This window comes from Gorilla gorilla, chromosome 7, assembly GCF_029281585.2.
Source record: "Gorilla gorilla gorilla isolate KB3781 chromosome 7, NHGRI_mGorGor1-v2.1_pri, whole genome shotgun sequence".
NCBI lineage: Eukaryota > Metazoa > Chordata > Mammalia > Primates > Hominidae > Gorilla > Gorilla gorilla.
The window spans coordinates 52067583-52091279 of record NC_073231.2 but is presented as its reverse complement, the minus strand read 5'-3'; the positions used below and the strand labels follow the sequence as shown (position 1 = coordinate 52091279).

Below are 23697 nucleotides of genomic sequence, written 5' to 3'. Positions count from 1 at the left end.
TGTTGAGACCTACTTATGGGAAGGCCTTGAAGAAACTTTTCTCTATTCTGACTCAGTACTTTTGTACTCCTAGCCCTCCCTTCTCAGGATTTGTAAAATGGCAGGAGCCTTTTTTCCAGAACTTCCTGGGCAGTGAAAGGATCCTGCTCCCACTCCTCCCACCTGTGCCAATACATCTCTTCCTCTGTTGGTGCTGTTCCATGGGGGGGAAAATGGAAGACTGGGAAAGCCATTGTCTACTTTCTCCTTTTGATCTAGTCCTTACACTGTCAGAGTAAGGGATTAAAGGCTTCATTGTTACCTATTTGACCATCCTGACACCTACGGCTCTCTACAGCACTTATTACAGTTCTTTCCTGACACTTAAATAGAGTCCTCAGTTCCTCCCAGTAATCTTTTATATGTCTATCTATCTATCTGTACATCCACCTATCACTCTGTCTATCTACAATATATTTTAATTAGTTTTATGGATTATGGCTAGAAGATGGGACCACAGTCTGAGAGCTTCCAGGAGCACTGAAATCTAGGACCTTCCACATCTGAAAATAAATGACCACTTTCAACTTTTAAAGTCCAAAATGTCATTCTTGTGATAGTCATGAGAGCTGTACTTACTAAATTGGCTTAAGAAAAGCAGATGATGGGCATCCACTAAATTTCATCTAGAATTATGGTGCATGTCACAATGTTTCTTAACTTCTCTAATGGTTAGGTTTTTATTTTCTTCACTTTTCAGGTGAGTAAATTTGTATCAGGATTACTAATTAAAATCAGATTCCTGGCTCTGGAGTAGGTAGCTAGTCAGACATGAGCAGGGCAGGAGAGGGCTCCTCACCCAGGAATGTTAGGTGACCATTAGGTGATGGTCAGGCAGTTGTTAAACTGTGTCTCTGAAATGATCATTGGTCATAGCCAGTGCCATGGAAAGGCAGTCTCCCAATAGATGGAAAACACTTGGAGGTGGTGATCAGCGGCTTCCTGATAAGATCTCAGGAGTTGGGCAAGTGGGCTCAAGCATTCACACTAACAGGCAAAATAGTGGATGTATGACCTTCTCTGGGAGTGTTTGACCAGTAAAGGTGAATCACCCGTAGACAGCATGTGCACAACCTCAGTAAATGCACTACACATACAGTCACCCTCCCAAATGCTGACCAACACTGTGCGAGTGGCAGTTAAGCAACAACCTGCCCCAAGGGAAGGCTCAAGGGAGGAGAAACACAAACCCTGGAACCATGCCAATGTAAAACCCCAAGTCCAGGGCTGAACAGGGCGCTTGGATCTCTCAAGTCACCTGCTTGGTCCTCTTCCAAGTCCACTTTGATTCCTTTCGCTCCTGCTCTAAAACTTTAAAAATAAACTCTCACACCTGCTATAAAACTTGCCTCAGTTTCTCCCTCTACCTTATACCCTACTTCTGCCCCTCAGCCAAGTTCTTTCCTCTAAGGAGGCAGGGATTGAGTTTGCCACAGACCTGTACTGACTCACTGCTGGTTACACTAGGGGCCACCAAGCCAACTAAAGTAAGGGTTTCCAGGGGAGTTATTATAGTTAAGTGCCTGGGCTCATTCTAGTCATCAAAGAAGTTTGGTAATCCTGGCCAGACTTGAAGGTGAAAAAAGGTTTACAGTAAGTATCCTGGTCTTCCTGCCTTCAATTTATTAAATTGTCATAAAATTTATTAAGTTTGCCAGCAAAACCTTTATTATACTAGCATTGTTTTGATTCTGCTTCACCCTTTATTCTTTATTCTTTGATTCTCCAGACTCCATTTGGTTTAAGGAAACATTCTCAAGGTTAAATTTTTATTTTCTTCACTTTTTGGGTGAGTAAATTTGTAAGAATTCTCAGGAAATTGGTGTCATCTAATTTTGGGAGATGTATTTTATTTGAGTGTGATGAAACTTACACTAGACATATTTAAAATAAAGACAGACACATATAATTACACTTGCATGTATTTTCAGATCTCTGAAGTTGTTGCATAGGGCAATCTCATGATAGCCATAAGAGCACTTCTTTATTTTGTTGTTTCTTATAGCTGTGATTTATTGTATCTATTCGCAATCCCTAAAGAATTCTATAGAATTTTAAGTTAAATTTACATGGAGAATATTTTTTTTCTAATGCTTCAGCAGATTCACACAACAGCTGCTGGATTCTCCTTCAAATAGTTCAGTAACATGAAGATCTGGAAGAGATTTGGGCTTACTCTATATAACAGGCCCAGACTTTGTCACTTATAATTGAAGCATAAGCTTCCCCATATTACAGTACTCCTTCCATCTCCATCATTAAGTAAAATCTATAATACTTAAAAAGCTGTTATATATATTTATCCAGCTGACACCTGCACACATGAATACACTACTTTTTGAAATAGAAACACATATTTGCAAATTCATTATAGAAACAAGCATCTCACTCATATTAAATTTCACAACAGAAATCACTGTAGCATAAAGGGTAACAGACTCTGTGTTACCTATAATGAATGCATTTGAGTTTACAGAATGAGGCTCTAAATTATCATAATTTAGAATTTTAAATACTTGAATATAAAATAACTTTAGTTACTACTTTCCCAAGATGTTGATAAGGAGCACCCCTCTACACACACACACACACACACACACACACACACACTTTTCAACTAAATGCTATTCTATAATAATAAAAGTATAAGTTTCGAAATGGGGCAGTCTGACTCTTGCCACAGATAGATTGAATGTGGAATGTGACTGGTATGGATCTTTTTGGTCATAACTGAAGATTTTGTCAGTTGGTAAAGCAGTTTCATAAAATGTGTTAGCCCCTGCCTTTACAGAATTCACAAGCTAGTAAGGGAGATATATATATATATAAAATATTAGAAGCAAAACAATAAGTAAATACGTGTTGGAGGTAAATGTACTATTTGAGGTAAGCACAGAAGGGGTGAGTCAGAGTGAGTTTGTCTGGAAAAGTCAGAACCACTCACAGAAGAGGAGATGAGTGTAGGGAAAGTAAATAAATAGAGAAAGAAAGGGACATTTTAGGAAGAAAAAATATTCTGTGTCATGTCATGAAAGTGTGAAAAACTAAGATCTATGTGACAAAGTAGATGTCACTTGGTATGACTGTAACATCGAATATATATATATAAGAAAGAAGCCTCTCTTACCAAGGATAAATGAAGTTCCAGTGAAAATAAAGGTGATTGGAGTATCATGCCATCACCTAAGACTTAAAACAACTTTTAAGGACTTGAAGGATTTATATTTAAACTGAAATATCTAATTTAGTCGACAGTAAGTATTCACAGAGAAAAACATATGTACTGAAAGCATATGCAATACATTTGAAGAAGGAACTTCATTAAAGATCTGTATCTATGTGATTGGCAATCACCTTAGTTAATATATTTTCAGTATAAGCATGGTATCAGGAAATACATGACCAGGTACTGACCAGCCGCCCAAGGACTTCTAGGTATGCACATTTGAGGGTCTTCCATCAAAATAATCAGAAAGTCTTAGCAGAACTGCATTTATTACTTACTTAACAGGTTAGTCACCATGGCAGACCTTCTAATCTGCCTCTTTACATTAATTTTGAAAATGAAAGGGTAACTCAGGATCAAGTTTTTAATATGAAAGAGGGTCCAAAAGCAATAAATATGGTAAATTTTTCAAAGGAAAGAGAGAGAATGCAGAGTAGTGGAAAACTTTAAAAATAAATTACTAGAGATACCACTTCCAGTGTGGGCCCAAGGAATTTACTACTAGGGTGAGCACATATAATATATAATTTATATGTGTTAATGTAGTTGATAGGTATCATATGATACCTATAATCCTTGGACAATATATGGAAAACAACTACCTGAAAACAGTTGAGAGTGAACAGAAGTAGGTGGATTCCACAGGAGAAATGACATTTGGAAGAAGGGACTCTCCTCTCTACCTTTTTAAAAATGTTTTTTACTTAAGGGCAATCAGAAGCTGGCAACATACTGAGTGGCTAAAACATCAGAAAAAAAAAAAACATTTTTCTGACTCGAAGAAACAAAGAACAGAGTTCAGATATATGAGAGATACTGGAAAGTGAACGAAAAATCCTGGAAATGTGTGAGTAAAGGAGGGGATCCCCAAATTCTACATACATAAATTTTGAAAAAAAATGATGGTCACCCTATCCATGCATACATAAAGAAAACTGTAAGCAGCGTATGTTCAGTTTGAGACAAACCAAGTCAATTCCCTGCAAATAAAAACTCAACACCTTTTGGAGAAATTTAGAAGAACCCAGCGTTTCTAAATTACGGAATTCATGATGTCCAGAATGCAATCTAGAATTACCAAAGCAAAACAGGAAAATATGACCCATTTTCAAAAGAAAAGGCAGTAAAAAGGATTGAACCCCACAGTGACCAAGATGTTGGAAATGGTAGATAGGATTTTAGAATGGATGCACAACTACACTGAATGAAATGAAGGGAAATCCACTCACGATAAATAAAAAGATAGGAATTGTTAGAAGAGAGATAGAACCAAATGGAAATTCTAGAATTGAAAATATATTTGAAATTCAAATTTACTGGGCAAGTTTAGCAGCAGAAAGGAGATGGCAGAATAAAGGGTAAGTAACCCCTGAAGATAAATCAGTATAATTTATCTAATCAGAAGAAGGAAAAGGATAAAGATAGAAGAAAAAGAGGATCAGCATTTCAGGGACCTATGAAACAATAGCAAAAGGTCTTAGAGATGTATATTGTTGTGTCTCAGAAGAAGAACGGAAAGAGAATCAGGGAAAAGAATATGTGGAAAATAATGGCTGTGACTGCTACTTCTGGCCAAGATGGAGTAACAGACCAGATTTACCTCTTATCTAAAGCAACCCTCCAACTTAGATAGAATATGCAAGACAACACTTTTTGAGACACTGAAAATCAGGCAATGATAACAGAAAAGAAATGAGGTCAATACTATGATTGCTCCAGCTTACTGACTTGAGAGCACTTGCAGGCTACAGTGAAGGAGAAGTGACCCATTTGGGCCCAGCGGTCTTCCTAAGTTGCAGGGGAGAGGAGGACGGGGAGTTGTTCAAAAGTAAAGAGTTTCAGTTTTGCAAGATGAAAAAATTCTGGAGATTGGTTACACAACGATGTGAATATACTTAACACTGAATTTTATACTTAAAAATGGTTAATATGGTAAACACTATGGTATGTGTATTTTACCATAATTTTTAAAGTGAAAACCCAGAAACAAACTAAATGTCTGACAACAGGAACCTGATATTATAAAATACGGCATTTCCATGTGACAGAAAACTCTATGTCCTCTAAAGATAAGGCATAGTGGAATAATATTTCATGACCTCAAGAGTTCATGATTTAGTATTAAGAAAAAAGTAGGATTATAAAACAGCGTGTGAACTAGAATCCACTTTTTAAAAACATGTATATCTAAATAAGAAGTCTAGAATGTTCACAAGCATTATGACTAAGTGACACAATTACAGGTATTTTTGCATCATTTGATATTTTTGAAATTTTCTATAATACATTATTTTTGTGATCATATTTTAAAGTTATTAAAAACAATTTTAGGCTGGGCACAGTGGCTCACACCTGTAACCCCAGCACTTTGGGAGGCTGAGACAGGTGGATCACTTGAGTCTAGGAGTTCAAGATTAACCTGGGCCACATGGCAAAGCCTTCTCTCTACAAAGAATACAAAAATCAGCCAAGCATGGTGTGCACACCTGTAGTCCCAGCTTCTCGGGAGGCTGAGGTGGGAGAATTGCTTGAGCCTGGGAGACAGATGTTGCAGTGAGCCAAGATTACACCACTGCACTCCAGCCTTGGCAACAATATGAGACCCTGTCTCACAAAACAAAACAATTTTAATACATGAAACTCCATTGGCGATAAAATCATATAGAACTGTTAAGTACTATTAAATTCGTTTTTTCATTACCAAGGTGAAGAAAAAGACTGCCCATACCAAATGCTGGTAAGGATATGAAATTACTGGAACCCTTAAACACTTTTCTTGGGAATGTAAAATGGTACAACCTGTTTAGAAGCAGTTTGGTAATTTCTTAAACAGTTAAACATACTTCTACAATATGGCCCAGCCATTCCACTTGTAGGCATTTACCCAAGAAAAATACAAAGAGTGTATACGAATGTTCATGGCAACTTTGTCTGTAGTGGTCTCAAAGTGGACACAACCTCAGTGTCCATCAGCAGGTGGATAAATATATTGTAGTACATCCATACAACAGAATACTACTCAGCAACGAAAAGGAACGAACTATTGATACACACAGTAATGTATGACTCTTGAAATAATTGAGTCTCAGTGCAAGTAGCTAGACAAAAAGTGTACATAATGTATGAGTTCATTTCTATAAAATTCTAGGAAATGCAAATGTATAGTGTCAGAAGGGAGATCAGTGGGAGCCTGTGAATCAGATGGAATGTGGGAGGAATTACTAAAAGGCAGAAAGAAGCATTCTAGGGTAATAGATATGTTCATTGCTTTCATTGTGGTGATGATCTCCTGAGTATATATGTATCAAAATGATCCAAATATACATTTTGAATACGTGCTGCTTATTGTATGTCAAATCTACCTCTCAATAGGCTTTTAAAAAAATTAGCAAACTTCAAGTTGAAAAATTAAAAATAAAACTAAATTTTGGCTCATCCTAATGAAAGCACTGAATACCAAAAAATAAAGAGGAAATCTTGAAAACATCCAGAGAAAAACAACACATTCTATAAAGGTGAACAATATAGCAATACACCATAATTAAAGTCCTGAAAGAACAGAAGAAAAAAATCTAACAACCAATTCTCAACCAGCAAAGATGAAGAAGGCAAAATAAAGGCATTTTTAGAAAAAGAAAAGAGAATTCTTTACTAGTAGACTATCTCCTTGAGAAATGCTAATGGAAATTCTTCACGTTTTAGGTAAATGATAACATATCACACTGCTGATCTTCAGGAAGGAATTAACACTGGAAATAAAGACACACATTTCATAATGCCAAAAGGATCATCAGTTCATTTAGGAAGACAATATTCATAAATAGTTTTTTTTGTCTCTGAATAGCTTCAAAATTCATGAAACAACATTCATTAATCAAAGGGAGAAATAAATGATTCTAAAATCATAGTTGGCAATTTTTAACAACATTCTTTTAGCAATTGATAGAGCCAGATAAATAAAATTAATGAAGACGTAGATGGATTTGAACAAACTATCAACCACCTTGACCTAAATGATTTTATAGAACACTACACTGAATAACTGCAGAATATACATCTTTTCAAGTAAATACAGTGTGTTCACTGAGATAGATTATATGCTGGACCCTCCAACAAGTCTCAATAACTTTAAAAGTGTTGAAAGCATACAGAATATGTTTTCTGAGCATAATATAATTAAATTAGAAATCAATAACAATGTGGCATCTAGAAAAATCCCTAACATTATAGCAAATCCCTCAAATTTCTTTAGTAAATAAATCAGCAAAACATTAGAGAATATTTTGAGATTGAAAATACATAAAACCATATAATTTTTGAAGGAAAACATAGGATAATGTTTGTGATTTGTGAGAAAGCAAAATTTGGGACCTGAAACATAAAGAAATAACCATAATAAAACATGAATAAGTTACACTTCATCAAAATTAAAAATTGCTTAACAAAACACCACTAATGAATTGAACAGGCAAGCCACAGATTTTAAGACAATGTACATTGCAAAGCATGTATATAACAAAGGCCTGGTATGCAGCATATATAAAGAAATCCTACAACTCAATAATAAAAAAACAGCTCCATAAAAACGGTAAAAGGAATTGAATAGACATATCAACAAGTACATGAAACAAGTACATAAAAATATGTTTAACATCATTAGTCATTAGAGAAATGCAAATTAGAACTACATAGAGCTACCACTACACACCCATTAGAATGACTAAAATTCGAAAAGCTAATTTTTGGTAAGGATGTGCAGCAACTGGAAATCTCATACATTACTGCTGGGAGTGTAAAACGGGACAATATTTTGGAAAAAAGAGCTAGCATTTTCTTCTAAAACTAAACATATATTAACCTATGATCCAGTAACATAACTTCTGGGTATTTACTCAAAGAAGGCATATATATGCATAAAAAGCCTGTACAACAATATTCAAATCTGTTTCATTTCTAATAGCCAAAAGTGGAAAACATCCCCCAGATACTTTGATGTGAGACAAGAATGAATAAACAAGCTTTGGCATTTTTATTCAATGAAATATGCAGCAATAAAAAGAACCAACTATTGACATGCAGCAATATGAATAAATCTCGAAAACATTATATTGAGCAAAGGAAGCTAGTCGTAAAATTGTACATAATTTACTACAGTATTTTATTTTTATGAAGTTCTAAAACAGACAAAGCCAATCAATGACGGAGAAAAATTTGAACAGTAGTTTTCTTGGGGTGTGGTCAGGATTGGTGATTGAGAAGGGACACAAAAGATTTTGCTAGGGTGATAGTAATGTTCTATAATGATGGGCTTTGAGTTATAAAAGTATATACATTTTTCAGAACTAAGTAAAATGTGTGTGTAAATTAATTGTGTATTAATTGTACATCAAAAGGAAAAAATTGAACATTGAACTCTAATTAATGGCAGAGCATGTGGAAAGATCTAGGAGAAGAATGCACTTGTTTGCAGTTTACTTTCAAAAGCATATAACAAGTAATATATTAATTCAGGAGTAAATACATGAAAAAGCAAGAATATAGGTGCTGGGTGTATATTAGCGTTCATGCTAAAATTCTTTCATTTCAGCTATACGTTTCAAAAGTTTGATTAAAAAAATTTGGAAAAACTAAAATGCTACCACCAATAGCTTTACAGAGAAGAGAAAACATATCAAAAAGACAAGAGATAACCAGTGTTGGAGAGGATGTGGAGAAAAGGAAGCCCTTATACATTGGCGGTGGGAATGTAAATTAGCACAGCTATTATGGAAAGTAATATGGAGTTTCCTCAAAATATTAAAAATAGAACTGCCTATATTCCAGCCCAATTCCACTTCTGGATCCATATCCAAAGAAAATGAAATGAATATGTCAAAGCAGTATCTGCACTCCTATGTTCATTGCAGCTTATTCACAATAGCCAAGATACGGAATCAACCTAAGTGTCCATCAACAGATGAATGGATAAATAAAATGTAGTATATATGCACAATGGAATACTATTCAGCCTTAAAAAAGAAAGAAATCTGGTCATTTGAGACAATATGGATAAATCTGGAGGAAATTATGTTACATGAAATAGGCCAGGCTTAGAAAGACAAATACCACATAGAAACAGAGGGTAGGCAGGGTTCAGGGGCTCATGCCTGTAATCCCAGCACTTTGGAAGGCTGAGGAAGGAGGATCGCTTGAGTTCAGGAGTTCAGGTGTCATGGAGCATGCCTGTGGTCTCAGCTACTTGGGAAGTTGAGGCAGGAAGATTGCTTGAGCATGGGAGCTTGAGGTTGCAGCAAGCTGTGATCAGGGCACTATACTGCAGCCTGGGCAACAAAGTGAGACCCTGTCTCAAAAAGAAACAAGAAATAGAGAGTAGAATTATGGTTACCAGGAGCTGAAGGAGGAAGGAGTTGAGGAGATGTTGGTCAACAGATCCAAAGTTTCAGTTAGCAGAAGTAAGTAGAAGAGAGCTATTCTACAACACAGTGAGTAAAATTAATAAGAATGTATTGTATACTAGAAAATTGCTAAGAGAGTAGATTTTAAATGTTCTTTCACTACAAAAAATGGTAAGTACGTGTGGTAATAGATATGTTAATTCACTTGATTAGTCATTCCACAGTGTATACATATATTAAAATATGCTATATATCATAAATATGTACAATTTTTATTTGTCAATTTACAAAAGAAAGGGCAAAATAAATAAGGAATCTTATGACAACAAAATGCTCTCAAATAGTAAATCCCATCTCCTAAATACACACAAAATCAATAGGAGGATGGGAAGTTTAGGTTGAGACAATCTGCCCAAAAGACAAAGAGATGGAAAAATAGAAAAGTAAAGATAAGAAAATATAGCATTAGGCAAAAGGATTCAACATCATCTAAGTAGTAATCTAGACGATGAGAATTGAAAAAATGTTTCTGAGGAAATTATCAAAGAAATAACAGAAGAAAATGTCCCACAACAGGTAGGAAAGAATGTACTTTCCTAGACTGAAAGGACTATGTGTCTATTATTAGAGTGGACAGCCAGACAGACATGAGCAGGGCAGGAGAAGCCCCCCACCCCACCAGGAATGTCAGGTGACCATCAGGTGCTAGTCAGGTGGTTGTTAAACTGTTTCTCTAAAATAATAATTGGTTGCTGCTGGCACCAGGGAAAGGCAGTCTCCCAATAGATAGAAAACACCTGAAGGTGGTGATCAGCAGTTTCCCAATAAGATCTCAGGAGTTAGTTGAGTGTGCTCAAGCATGCACATTAAGAGGCATAATGGTGGAGTTTAACTGGCATATAACCTTCCTCCAGGAACACTCGGCTGATAAGGGGGATAACACCTCAAGTGAGCATACACAAAACTTCCAGTAAACATACTACTCATGGGGCCCCTCCCAAGTGCTGGCATGTACATGCAAACAGCCCACCCCAAGGAAGAATCAGGAAAGAAGAAATGCAAAACCCTACAAGCATGCCAACATATAAAAAGCCCAAGTCAAGGACTAAATGGCACACTTGAACTCTGAAGTTGCCCTCTTCCAAGTGTACTTTACTTCCTTTCTTTCCTGCTTTAAAACTTTTAAATAAACTTTCGCTCCTGCTCTAAAAATTGCCTTGATCTCTCACTCTGACTTATGCTCTGCAGATGAATTCTTTCTTCTGACTAGGGAAGAACTGAGTTGCTGCAGACTCATATGGATTCACCACTGCTAACATACTTTGGTGCTGTGACTTGGATAAAACTGTGTGGGATGGGTTTTGTGAGAGCACCAGCTATACTGAGGGAAACTTTGGAGGGAACCAGCTACTAGATGGTTCAATTAGTCTTTCATCCCTATATCCAGGTTGGACAATCGATTTGCTCATCAGGACCATTGCAGACCTCCACCAGTTTCCTCTGGCTTCATCTTGCCCAGGCATAGTTCACAATCTTTCATTTCCTAACACCTGTGCTCATGCTCCACCTCCCCAGTGTGGCAGGAGATACAGACCAGTGGTAGACTGGTGGTATTCCCTCAGTAGAGTGGAGAGTCCTTGGGATCCCACCATGGGTGATGAGTGCTCCAGTCTTCACCTTCATTGCACCATGGTCCATGGCAGTCCTGATGTGCAAATTAGGTGTCCAACCTGGGTATAGGAAAAAAGACTAATCAAACCATCTGGTAGCTGGTTCCCTCCAAAGTTTCCCTTAGGATACCTGGTGCTCTCACAAACCCATCCCATGCAGTATCCCAGTCATGGTGAACCTGACCCAAATTGTCCCATAGACAGTTCTTCTTGATAAACATAGGAATTGACACTTTTGGTCTTAAAACTTAAAACTTATATTTGTTTTATCTGAGTTCCTTCCTCAGGAAACAACTTTCAGGCCTCTCCAAAAAAAATATCAAGGAACTAAAATTCACCAGATCACCACATCCAGACAATCAGATGCCAGGACCTGTCATTCATCATTATTGCTTCCTTGCCCCTCCCTAGTTCCTGTTCTTTTACATTGTTACATTTCTTCCCTTCTATATAAACCCCTAGTTTTAGTGGGTCAGGGAGATGGATTTAGACTGAGCTCCCATCTCCTCAGCTGCAGCACCTGATTAAAGGCTTCTTCCTTGTCAATAGTTGTCATCTTAGGGCTTGGCTTTCTGTGTGGCAAGTAGCAGGACCTAGACTGAACGCCTGGTGTTTTGGTAACAACAGCACCAAAGTATGTAAGCAGGGATGAATCCATATTTGTCTGCAGTAACTTGATTTTTGCCTTTTCAGAGGAAAGAATTCATCTGAGAACCATAAAGCAAAGTGAGAGACCAAGGCAAGTTTTAGAGCAGGAGTGAACATTTATTAAAAAGTTTTAGAGCAGGAATGAAAGAGAGTTAAGTATACTTGGAAGAGGACCATGTAGGTGACTTGAGAGATCCAAGTGTGCCATTTAGTCCTTGACGTGGAGTTTTATATGTTGGCATGCTTCCAGGGTTTTATGTCTCTTCTCTCTGATTCTTCCCTTGGGATGGGCTGTCTGCATGTGCAGTGGCCTGCCAGCACTTGGGAGGCACCACATATGCAGTGTGTTGACTGAAGTTGTGCGCATGCTCACTTGAGGTGTTTTTCCCTTACCAGTCAAGTGTTCCTAGAGGAAGGTCATATACCAGTTAAACTCTACTACTGTGCCTCTTAGTGCGCATGCTTGAGCCCAATCACCCAACTCCTAAGATCTTAATGGGAAGCTGCTGATCACCAGCTTCAGGTGTTTTTTATCATTGGGAGACAGCTCTTCCTTGGTGCTGGCTGCTACCACTTATTATTTTAGAGAGTTTAATAACCACCTGACTATTACCTGATAGTCACCTGACATTCCTGGTGAGGTGGGGGGCCCTCTCCTGTCCTGCTCATGTCTGGCTAACTACCTACTCTAACACTATCACAGTGATTGAGGAAAGATATTACCCCTACCAAGACATTTCAGAACCCAGGGACAGAGATTTTATTTAGAAAGTTTCCAGAACATGGAATAGGGGATGGAAAGATGGAGTAGGGCAGAGTGGGGAGGGTGGGTGAGGAGGGGGTGGAAGCAAGTTGTCAACAAAAAACTGGGGATTGGAATGGTGTTACAGCACTATTGTCAAAAGATGATGGAATTATGCCTTTCAAATTCTGAATTATTTCCAATTTAGCATTGTATTATCAAATAGTCAAGTGGTGGGATTATAATAATAAAACATTTAAAAAGATGCAAAAGTCTCAAAAAATTGATCTTTCATGCACACTTTGTCAGTAATCTACTGTGATGCTCACCTGAAGTAAACTTGTAAACCAATAAAGAAAGAAATATGAACTGTTTTCTGGGAAACAGGAAATCTGACTTTAGAGTGGAGTGAAGTGAATTCCTGAGATGATGGTGAAAGGAAATCCTAGTATAATGAAGAGGAGCTGTCCCAGGAAGCAAATTTTCCCAGTTAGAGCAAGGGTATCCAAGGACTCTAGAAGGATTGTTCTAAGAAACAAAACAATCACATTTGCTTGTTGTTTATGAACAGGTTGTGGGGAGTTTTATTTAGATGAATGGGTGGGAGTTTGGGCAAAAATCAGTGGAAGGTACATAAGAAAGGAATTAAACAAGCAATAGGACTTGATTAAAGTGAAGCAACAAAAGTGTTACACAAAAAAGCCTTCCTTCATTAATGAGTGTGTGGTTCAGCTATGGATTATTATATGCAAATCAAAATGTCAAATTGAATATTAATAAAAAAGATCAATAACTACAGTGGGTGACTATAGGAAAGGGTACATTATAGAACTCAATCCTCATCTTCCATAGTATGAAGTCAGTAGATACTAATATTGAAAAAACTAAGAAACAATATTCTATATTATCGTTGAGGAATTTGATAATAAATACCAGAAAAAAATGAGTTGAACATCATTTCCTCTGGAGATCACAGATCAGGGGTGAAGAAGGAACTAGGGGAAGGCTGCTTTCATCATGTCTTATAAAGCTGTTTAACTGTTTAATGAATAAGAAAATAAAATTTAAGTGTAGTTATATTAAAGAATACCATCAAGCATGTTCTCTATTGTTGAGAAAGAACATTCATTCTCCTAGCTCAAATTGAAACTGTCTCTGCAAAATTATGATGGAAAGAGACATCTGACTCCATCTTGCTTCTAGCCTTAGAGATTGGTTCTCTTTGTCCATTTCTGCATGTGGGCCAAGCTAACTTTGTGAGAAATTTAGTTTACAGTTTAAATGAAAATAGCCCTTCCCGAAACTAAACTGTTCTTATAAAACAAATGAAAGACTACCAAGTTAGGAGGATAAGAGGGGCTTAAATTCTCAATAATTACCAGCCGTTATTCTGGAGGTCATAAGATTTGCACTTTCTCCAGTTAATCCTGCGGATAACATCACTGTTATAGAACCTAAGATTGGCCTTTTGAGATATCTTTTCAGAATTTTGCAATTCTGACAGCTGGACGGCCCCACCTAGACCCACCAACCAGCCCTGTGGCCCCCACCCAAGAACTGACTCAGCACAAGAGGACAGCTTCCATTCCTTTGATTTTATCTCCAACCCAACCAATCAGCATGCACCCTATCCTAGCCTCCTGCCCACCAGACTATCTTTGAAAAACCCCTAACCTCCAAGCCTTTGGGGAGATCGATTTGAGTAATAAGTCCATCTCCCATGTGGCACAGCTGGCCTTGCATCAATGAAACTCTTTTTTTTTTTTTTACCACAATGCCATAGTCTCAGTGAGTTGATTTTGTGTGTGCAATGGGGAGGAAGAACCCATTGGGCAGTTACAAAATTCATGTCATAAAATATAATAATCTTGATTTTTTTCCAATGGAAAAGTTAAGCCTACTAGTCATAAACTTGTAAGCATAAAGTTAAGTGAAGCAATGTATATTTTATAATAATTTTTTTCATGTAAGAAAACTCAGTGATATTTTCTAGATTTCTTTCTCCTCAAGGAATTGACTTGAGAGTAGTGAAAATATGAAAAGTACACAAGTAAGTATAGAATAAATTTTTATGCAGTACTGAATTTATTTAGAAGAAATGAAATGTAAATGTGCTATATTGTGTTGTGTATAGATCAAACAAAATATATCAGGGACATTAGTTGTTACAGGATTGATTTCCATAAAACTCTAGTCTGAGCAGGTCACCTTAAGCTGAAAAACATCACTCTGTCCCATTGCCTACAAAATAAAGCTTAAACTTCTTTCCTTGATGTATGGTGCTATCTGTGCTCTACCCTGAACACATATTTCCTAAATAATTTATTGCCATTCTCCCTTGCTGTACCCTTCAATAGAGTCAAAGTGAGATTGCAGCAGTTCCTCATAATCAAAACTTTGTTTCTCTCCTCCAGGACTTTTCTTTTTTCCTATTATAATTTAAAAAATTCTTTTATCATAAAACATAATGTATCTTAAAATTATTTTATATTTAAAGTATTAAGTAAAATCAAATTTAAATATATTTTGTCTGTATTTGAAATTAGTCTTAAGATTATTTTATTTTAAAAATTAAAAAGAATTAAAAATCAACTGTCCATTAACTTTACATCTCTTTTTAGCCATAATCTGATCTTTTAGAGATATCTTCTTGAAAGTGAAGCGGCGTTATTGTCTGGGGTAAATACCCAAGGTTCACTGTCTCACACCAGGGGAATCAAGGATACGGACACAAAAGAAATGGTTTTAGGAGCAGAGGTTTAATAGGCAAAAGAAAGAGAATGGAGAATAGCTCTCTCTCCTGGGAAAGAGAGGGGCGCCCAAATGAGACTTCAGTCATGGCAGAGTGCACTGGGTTTTATAGACTGGCTTGAGGAGGTGGTGTCTGATTTACACAGGGCCCAGAGATTGGTTGGACCAGGTGTGACGTTTTCTTTCTTTCTTTCTTTCCCTCCCTCCCTTCCTTCCTTCCTTCCCTTCCTTTCCTTCCTTCCGTTCTTCCCTCCCTCCCTCCCTCCCTGTTTTCCTTCCTTCCTTCCATTCTTCCCTCCCTCCCTCTTTTCCTTCCTTCCTTTCCTTCCTTTCTTCCTTCCCTCCCTCCCTTCCTTCCTTCCCTTCTTCCTTCTCTCTCTCTCCCTCCCTTCTTCTTTCCTTCCTTCCTTATTTCCCTTCCTCCTTCCCTGTCTCCTTCCCTCCTTCCTTCCTTTCTTTCTTTCTGGATTGTGGGGCATTCTATTTCTTTTGTAATATCTCATGAAGAAGCTGGCCACCCCACCCTAATCTTTTATTATGCAAATGTGTTTTCTACCGGGCTGGCGCCATGTTGTCTTCTCCTTATTGTACACATGGTTGGCAAGGAAAAGGGAAGGTGGAGCCGCCATGTTGAACATACCTGGCCCCCAGGTTTGCCTTTTCCCATTGGCACAGCTGCCAGCATTCACCTGTGCAAGCTTCCAGCTTGCTTATCTATGTCTGCAGCTTGATTTTACAGGCTGCTGTTTGTTAGAAAAGAAATTATTTTGGGGCTGCTTTTCATTAAAAGGAAAACCTTACCAAGGACTTCTTTACCCTCACTATCTGCCTGAATAATTTCTTTCTAACTCCTATATCAAATGGACTGAAAGATGTTTATTAGGTTTAGTTAGGAGGCCTGAGGCCACCTTAGCAAAAGCAGTATCATTGGAGTTCTAGAAATTTATACAGGTAACAAGAGATAAATAAGAAATTAGAGTAAACACATGGAGATATTTCCAGGCTAGCAGTCAGCACTTTTCTGTAAAGGGCCAGATTTTAGGTAGGCTCCCTCCTTCCTTCCCTCTTTCCTTCCCTCTTTCCTTCGTTCCTTCCTTCCTTCCTTCCTCCCTTCCTTCTTCCTTCCTCCCTCCTCTTCTTCCTTCTCTCTTTCCCTCCTTCCTTCCTTCCTCCCTTCCTTCTTCCTTCCTCCCTCCTCTTCTTCCTTCTCTCTTTCCCTCCTTCCTTCCTTCCTCCCTTCCTTCTTCCTTCCTCCCTCCTCTTCTTCCTTCTCTCTTTCCCTCCTTCCTTCCTTCCTTCCTCCCTTCCTTCCTCCCTCCTCTTCTTCCTTCTCTCTTTCCCTCCTTCCTTGTTTCCTTCCTTCCTTCCCTTCCCCCTTCCCTGTTTCCCTCCCTCCCTTCCTTCCTTCCCTTCTTCCTTCTCTTTTTCCCTCCTTCCTTCTTTCCCTTCCTCCTTCCCTGTCTCCCTCCCTCCCTGCTTCCTTGCTTTCTTTCTTTCTGGCTTTGTGGGGAATTCTACTTCTTTCATAATTAGTCAACTCTGCCAGCGTACAGTGAAAACAGCCATGCACAATACATAAATAAATAGCACAGTACAGTTGTATACCAGTAAAACACAGATTTGGCTCAAAGGATACAGTCTGCTTACCTTTTTTCCTAATGTCACCACATAAGCCTCTTCCACAAGTTGCTTAATTGCAGCATAAGCATAAGAGGCACTATCTTCTCCCAGAAGAAAAGATTAGAAAAAAGGAGATCTGGAGCAGAGGTGTCATTGGAAAACACACTTGAGCCCAAGAAATAAGCCGAGTGAGCACAAAGTAATACTATAATAATGTTAAAATCACAAAATTAAAAATCTAGTCAAATTCTTTAATTCTATAGTTGCTAAAACCAAGGCCCAGAGACAAATGTGACAAAGACACACCTGGGACACAGTAGGTGCTCAACACATTTTTTGATGAATTATTAACTTGCTCAAGGCTGTATCTGTAATAAGAAGCACACCTGAGAATATAATTCAGGTTTTGAGATTCACATGTAGAGTATTATTTTCACTCTGACAGGTCAACATCACAGGGAAAGTATTTCCCACATGTATGAGCTAGCATGATTATTAACAGCATAGGCTAAGTTATGCTGTGCTTAAAAAAACAGCCCCAAATAACCTTTTTCTTTTCTATGTAATCTGCATACCTATAGGGTGTGGGTGAGGACTCCCCCCATTTTAGTCTTTCAGGGATGCAGATGAAGGAGGTTCTATCTCTTCCTGTCCATCTACAATCACTACTGCAGATAAAGAGCACAATTCAAAGATCTTGCTCCCACAATTAAGTGTTCCACCCTGGAATCGACACACAACACATCCTCCCACAAACCACTGGCCAGAACTAGTCATATGCCCATACTTGATTTAAAAGGGCCAGGATCGTAGGCCAGGTGGCTCATGCCTGTAATCGCAGCTACTAGGGAGGCTGGGGCAGGAGAATTGCTTGAACTCCGGAGGTGAAGGCAGAGGTTGTTGTGAGCCAAGATGGCGCCACTGTACTCCAGCCTGGGCAACAGAGTGAGACTCCATCTAAATGAATAAATAAATGAATAAATAATAAAAGGGCCAGGACTCACAATGTTCTTGTGTGCCTAGAATAATAGTGAAACCAAGTATTTCTGAATCCTGAATGCTGTGTGGTAGAAATGAAACTGGCTTTGCAAAAGTTACAACAGCAAGAAAATTATGGCAGTGGAGGAGATCTGATCTAGCCAACCCCCATCTTGCCTTTAGCATTCAAGCCGCCCTTGAATATTCCTGGGCGTGGGTCAAGCTAACTGTGGGAGATGTTTAGTTTATAGCTTAAGTGATAGTAGCCTTTCCCCAAAATTCAGCCACCTTGTAAAGCTAGTGAGAGACCACCGGGCTAGGAGGATTAGAGGGGCCCGAATTCTGCTAAGGTGTAGACATAAATGATTGCCAGCCATTCATTATTCAGGAGGTCACAAGATATGCAACGTCCCCAATTACTCCTGCAGATAACATCACTATTGTAGAACTTAAAATTGGCTTTTTGAGATGTCTTTTCAGGTTTTTGCACCTTTAATGACTAGTGGCTCCACTGAGACCCACCAATCAGTCCTGTGGCCTCACCCAGAAACCCACTCAGTGCAAGAGAATAGCTTCTACTCCCTATGATTTCATCTCTGACCCGACCAATCAACACTCATACCCTAGCCTGCTGCTCACCAAACTATCTTTGAAAAACCCCTAACCTCCAAGCCTTCGAAGAGATTGATTTGAGTAATACACGTGGCATGGCCAGCCTCGCGTCAATTAAACTCTACCTTTATTGCAATGCCATGATCTCTGTGAAATGATTTTGTTTGTGCAGTGAGCAAGAAGAACCTTTGAGGCAGTTACAGAAAAATTATAGAAAAAGAGGTTGATAGGTCCACCATATAAATCAAAACAGGTTTCTGTTTTGCTTGGTAAGAGTTTTCTTTTTTCTCTTCATAAAGAAATAGAGTAACACTCCCCACCCCTCTGTAAAACTATAAGTGAGGTCCAAAAGTTTAGTCAAGGAAAATGACTAACAATGTTTGCAAAAAAATATATCTTTTTCAAGGCAGAGTCTCACTCTGTTCCCCAGGCTGGAGTGCAATGGCATGATCTCAGCTCACTGCAACTTTTTCCTATGGGGCTCAAAAGAGTCTCCCGCCTCAGCCTCCTGAGTAGCTGGGATTACAGGTGTGCACCACCACACCTGGCTTTTTGTTTTGTTTTGTTTTGTCTTGGATTTTTAGTAGAGAAGGGGTTTTGCCATGTTGGTTAGGCTGGTCTCAAACTCCTGACCTCAAGTGATCTGCCACCTGGTCCTCCCAAAGTGCTGGGATTAGTGTTCAGCCACCACACCCAGCCCAGTTTGCAAACCATTTTTGCAAACAAAATTTTCTAGTCAGTTTTCCAGGTATGGTGTGAAAAAAGAAACAAAATGATATTTGTTAAACTTGCATATTATTAGAATAATACCCATCTCTCTGTGTATGAGAAAGTCCAAAACAGTCATGAGGTAATCACTTCGTCCTCCACAGCCCCAGGAAGAGAACTGAGCTTGGCCTTCCTGGTTTGAGAATGGGTGCTGGCTGAGGAGGGAGCTAATTTCTTATCATGTTACATCTAAATTCATATTACTGTGAGGCATTATCAAGTTTGCTGTATGGGCTGTGTAGTGAACCTTAATAAGTTCATTTCAGTTTAAATAAAGTATGTTGTACACCTGTGAAGTACAAAATATTAAGGTGTGTATGGCCTGAAAGGGTGGAAAGAGGATAATGACAATACATGACACAATAGCAGAATAAACAGTCATATGGATTATTTTCCAATATTTCATTATTGTGATGGGTCAGATCCCTGAGGCATGGGTTTCTCACAGCCTGGACATCCTCAAATATGCAAATTGTCTACTGTAGACAAAAAGAAAGTTTTTTGCAGTATTTTGCCCCAATTGCCTCTTTGAACCTAGAGAAGCAGCGGGGCACATGTGGCGAGCACAGAGTTGCTGTGACTGAAGCGCGGAGCTGGGAGGAGTAAGGGAGGGAAGAGGCTCCTTGGGCAGCATTCTGCCACTGGCAACTGGACGCCACTGGGTTAGGAGGAAGAACAAGTCTGTATTTTCTCTTGTCCTTCTTCCTCATATTTATTCATTTCTCCCTCTTACATTCCTAATACTCTTGCTTCCAGGCTGTATAACAGCTTGGTTTGAGCAGGGAATTCTTCCCACAATGGAAAGAATCTTCTGCAATGGACATCAGCCATTTTGCTTGTATTCAAGGACACAGAGATGCTTTTAGGTAAAAGTGATTTATCATTAGAATCATTAAACGTGGAAAGTAGTGCTATGATGTTACCAACCTTAGATCGCTGATGCTGGGGATTGAAGGAAAAATCATTATTAAAATATTCACATAATATATAATACAGGTCATACAAAAATGTATGTCTAATATTCATTATTCGATTTTATTCATGCATCAATTGATTACATAGCATACGCTGTGTGTCAGGTACAATTCTAGACATTTTTATCACTAGTAACTCATTGAGTCTTTACATCAACCCTACCGAATAGGTACTGTTGTCATCATCCTCATCTTGCATATGAAGAAACTGAGGTCCAAAGAGATGAAGTATATTGCCCAAAGTCAAACAGAGCTGGGACTCAGATCCATAAAACCTGGCTGCAGAGTCCTTACCATTAATTGTTATGCCATGCTGCTGTAATGGTGACTAATGAATATTTGGGAAAAGAGTTTCATAGCTCATCGTAGCTGCTAATTTGATTCCACTTATTTCATGGTATCCAACATTTGGGGAGTGTTTAAAGAGTGGTCAGCTGCTGAAAACACTGGTAGGGATTTAAGGGCCTGGCAGTACAGATAACTTGAAGACCCTCCAGCTACCAACACCAAGAATTGCTCAATAAATTATAACTAACATCCTTATAAATACAGGGCTGAGCTGCTAAGAAAGGCAGAAAAATTGCCTTCGGCCAGAAATGAAGAAGAAACTAAAAATCAGGACAGCAAACTGCAAAGCTGACACTGTGTCTGCTCTGGGATATTTATTGCTCTAAGTAACATAGGTGCTGAAACTTAATACCAGTGTACAGATGGGGAGAACTGGGACTGAGGCTCGCATCTTCTAGAGTGTTGTTTCTTTGGTATGAGGATTTGAGCAACAGGAACCCTCAAAAGTTGTGGGAAGAATGATAAATTTATACAACGGCTTTGAAGAGCAATGTGACAATGCCTGATGAATTTGAACATGTCCGTCTTTATGACCAAACAATTCCTTTGGCAGATTAATACCCCAGAGAAATTCTAGGCCATGCAAAAATTCAGACATGAACAAGAATTTTATTGCAGCATTGTTTGCATTAGTAAAAACTTGGAACAGGAGAATGGGTAAATGAGTTGTGCTCTAATCACACAATGGAATATGCAGAGCAGTGAAAATCAATGTACCACAGACATGTATCATCAGGGATAATTCTCAAAGCTTCACTTTCATGGAAAAAGCAAGACAAGCTGCAGGATATTTGCAGCATTGAGCTGTAGAGGTAAAAAGCATATGATATCTTTCTTCACCCCTCATAAGGGTCCCAGTCAACACTGCTATAACAAAAGACAACAGGAGAAAAGCACATACAAAAATGACTTACTTAAAGTTTTATGTGACATGGAAGCCTTTGGAATGAAGATCCAAAGGTACAAGAAAAGATATCCATTTTTATGCTTAGGTTGAATGAAGAAAGAATAGCTGTATAAAAACTTCATTGGAAAAAAGGGTGTGATCCAGTAGACTGAGATGAGAAAACCCAGTAAGGCATGTCCAGATTCCTCTTGGCCTCTCAGTGGCATTCCCTCCACCTGGGTATGAAGCAAGAACCCTCTACAATAGGAGTCTTATGACCTATTATCAGACAAGGGTAGGTCAGAGAATTCCTTTATGGCCAGCTCCTAGACAGAAAGGTAGGAGGTGAGAAGGTTAGCCTTGTATTCCTTGTAGGTTATTCCTTGTATTCATGGCTGACTTGGGCAATAGGGGTTCTAGTTTCTATGACCTGCCTTGGGGAAGAGGAATTCTGGTTTCTGTGACTTGCTTCCAGGGAGACTCAAGGATGAGAGGCAGGAGGGCAGGAGAAGGTCAGAGTGACCTTGGTCCTGAGACTGCTTCTGAGGCTCTTCAGATGTCCTTTAGATCAGTAGTCCCCCTCCTTTTTGGGACCAGGGACTGGTTTTGTTGGAGACAATTTTTCCATGGACTGGGGAGGGGGTGGTTTCAGGATAATTCAAGAGCATTACACTTACTGTGCACTTTATTTCTATGATTATTACATTATAATATATAATAAAATAAGTATACAACTCACTATAATGTAGAATCAGTGGGATCCCTGAGCTTGTTTTCCTGCAACTAGATGGTCCCATCTAGGGGTGATGGGAGACAGTGACAGATCATCAGGCATTAGATTCTCATAAGAACCTTGCAACCTAGACCCTTCCGCATGTGCAGTTCGTAACAGGGTTTACGCTCCTATGAGAGTCTAATGCCACCACTGATCTGACAGGAGGCAGAGCTCAGGCGGTAATGCGAGTGACAGGGAGTGGCTATAAATACAGATGAAGCTTTGCTTGCTTACTGCCGCTCACCTCCTCCTGTGAGGTGCGATCACCAACAGGTCACGGACTGGTGCTGGTCTGTTGCCTGGGGGTTGGGGGCCCCTGCTTTAGTTGGAAGTGCTCAGCAGGCCAAAGTGCTATACTTTGGATTGTCGTTTTTTGAACCCCAACAAAGTCTAATGCTGAACTATAGAGGATCAGAAAGAATTTTAAAAAAATGTAATCCTTAACCTCAAGAAAGGAAGAAAGGACAAAACAAAAAGGACTTTTAATTACTCCTCTCAAAAATGAAAGCAACACCAGTGTTGCAGATGTAATTGGCTTCCCTTTGGCCCAGCTGCCACTCTGCACACAGGCAGACCCTCAACACAGAGCCCACGCATAGCAAGAAAGACAGAAGGAGTTCTTACTGAATATTTCCCAAGTACAGGGGGGAAGTAAACTAAGGCAAAAATTACACAAAATTGTGTTTATATATCTTGTTTAGTTCACCAAAATTGAAATCAACTCAACATAGCTCTCTTTCTCTTCACAGTGCATTTTTGCTGCTTTCTGGCCTCACCCAGTGTCTCATTTTCTGAAGCCACACAGATGCACATAGCTCCAAACTAATGCATAGTTATTAAACTCCCCTTTGCTTTTAAACTTGCATTTTTGTGCCATTTTGTGGCTCACTAAATGAAAGCTCCTTTTTGAAATCTTTTTATAATTGTGTGTGTGTGTTTCATAACAACATATTTTTTTCACAGTTTAAAAAAAATCTAGGATCCAAGAGGACCTTAGAATCAACAAAAATTAACAATTACTGCTAATTCTTTTTTTTTTTCTTTTCTTTTTTTTTTGAGACAGGGTCTCACTGTGTCACCCAAGCTGAAGTGCGGTGGCACAATCATGGCTCACTGGAGCCTCAACCTCCTGGGTTCATGTGATCCTTCCAATATAAGCCTCCTGTGTAGCTGGGACTGCAGGTGTGTGCCACTACAACTGGCTAAATTTTTCTTTTATGTGGAGACAACATCTTGCTATGTTGCCCAGGCTGGTCTCAAACTCC

General features: G+C 38.8%; 1 long non-coding RNA gene across 1 annotated transcript in view; it reads right to left on the bottom strand.

Moving 5' to 3' along the window:
- Positions 1-7089: 7089 nt before the first annotated feature.
- LOC109028095 (uncharacterized) overlaps positions 7090-23697 on the bottom strand; it is a 29347-nt gene continuing 12739 nt past the window's right edge. Inside the window, exons 2-3 of the long non-coding RNA XR_008668108.2 lie at positions 11255-11390; positions 7090-9605 (exon numbers count right to left, since the gene is read on the bottom strand). This is a non-coding gene — a long non-coding RNA (uncharacterized lncRNA). The remainder of the gene's footprint in view (positions 9606-11254; positions 11391-23697) is intronic.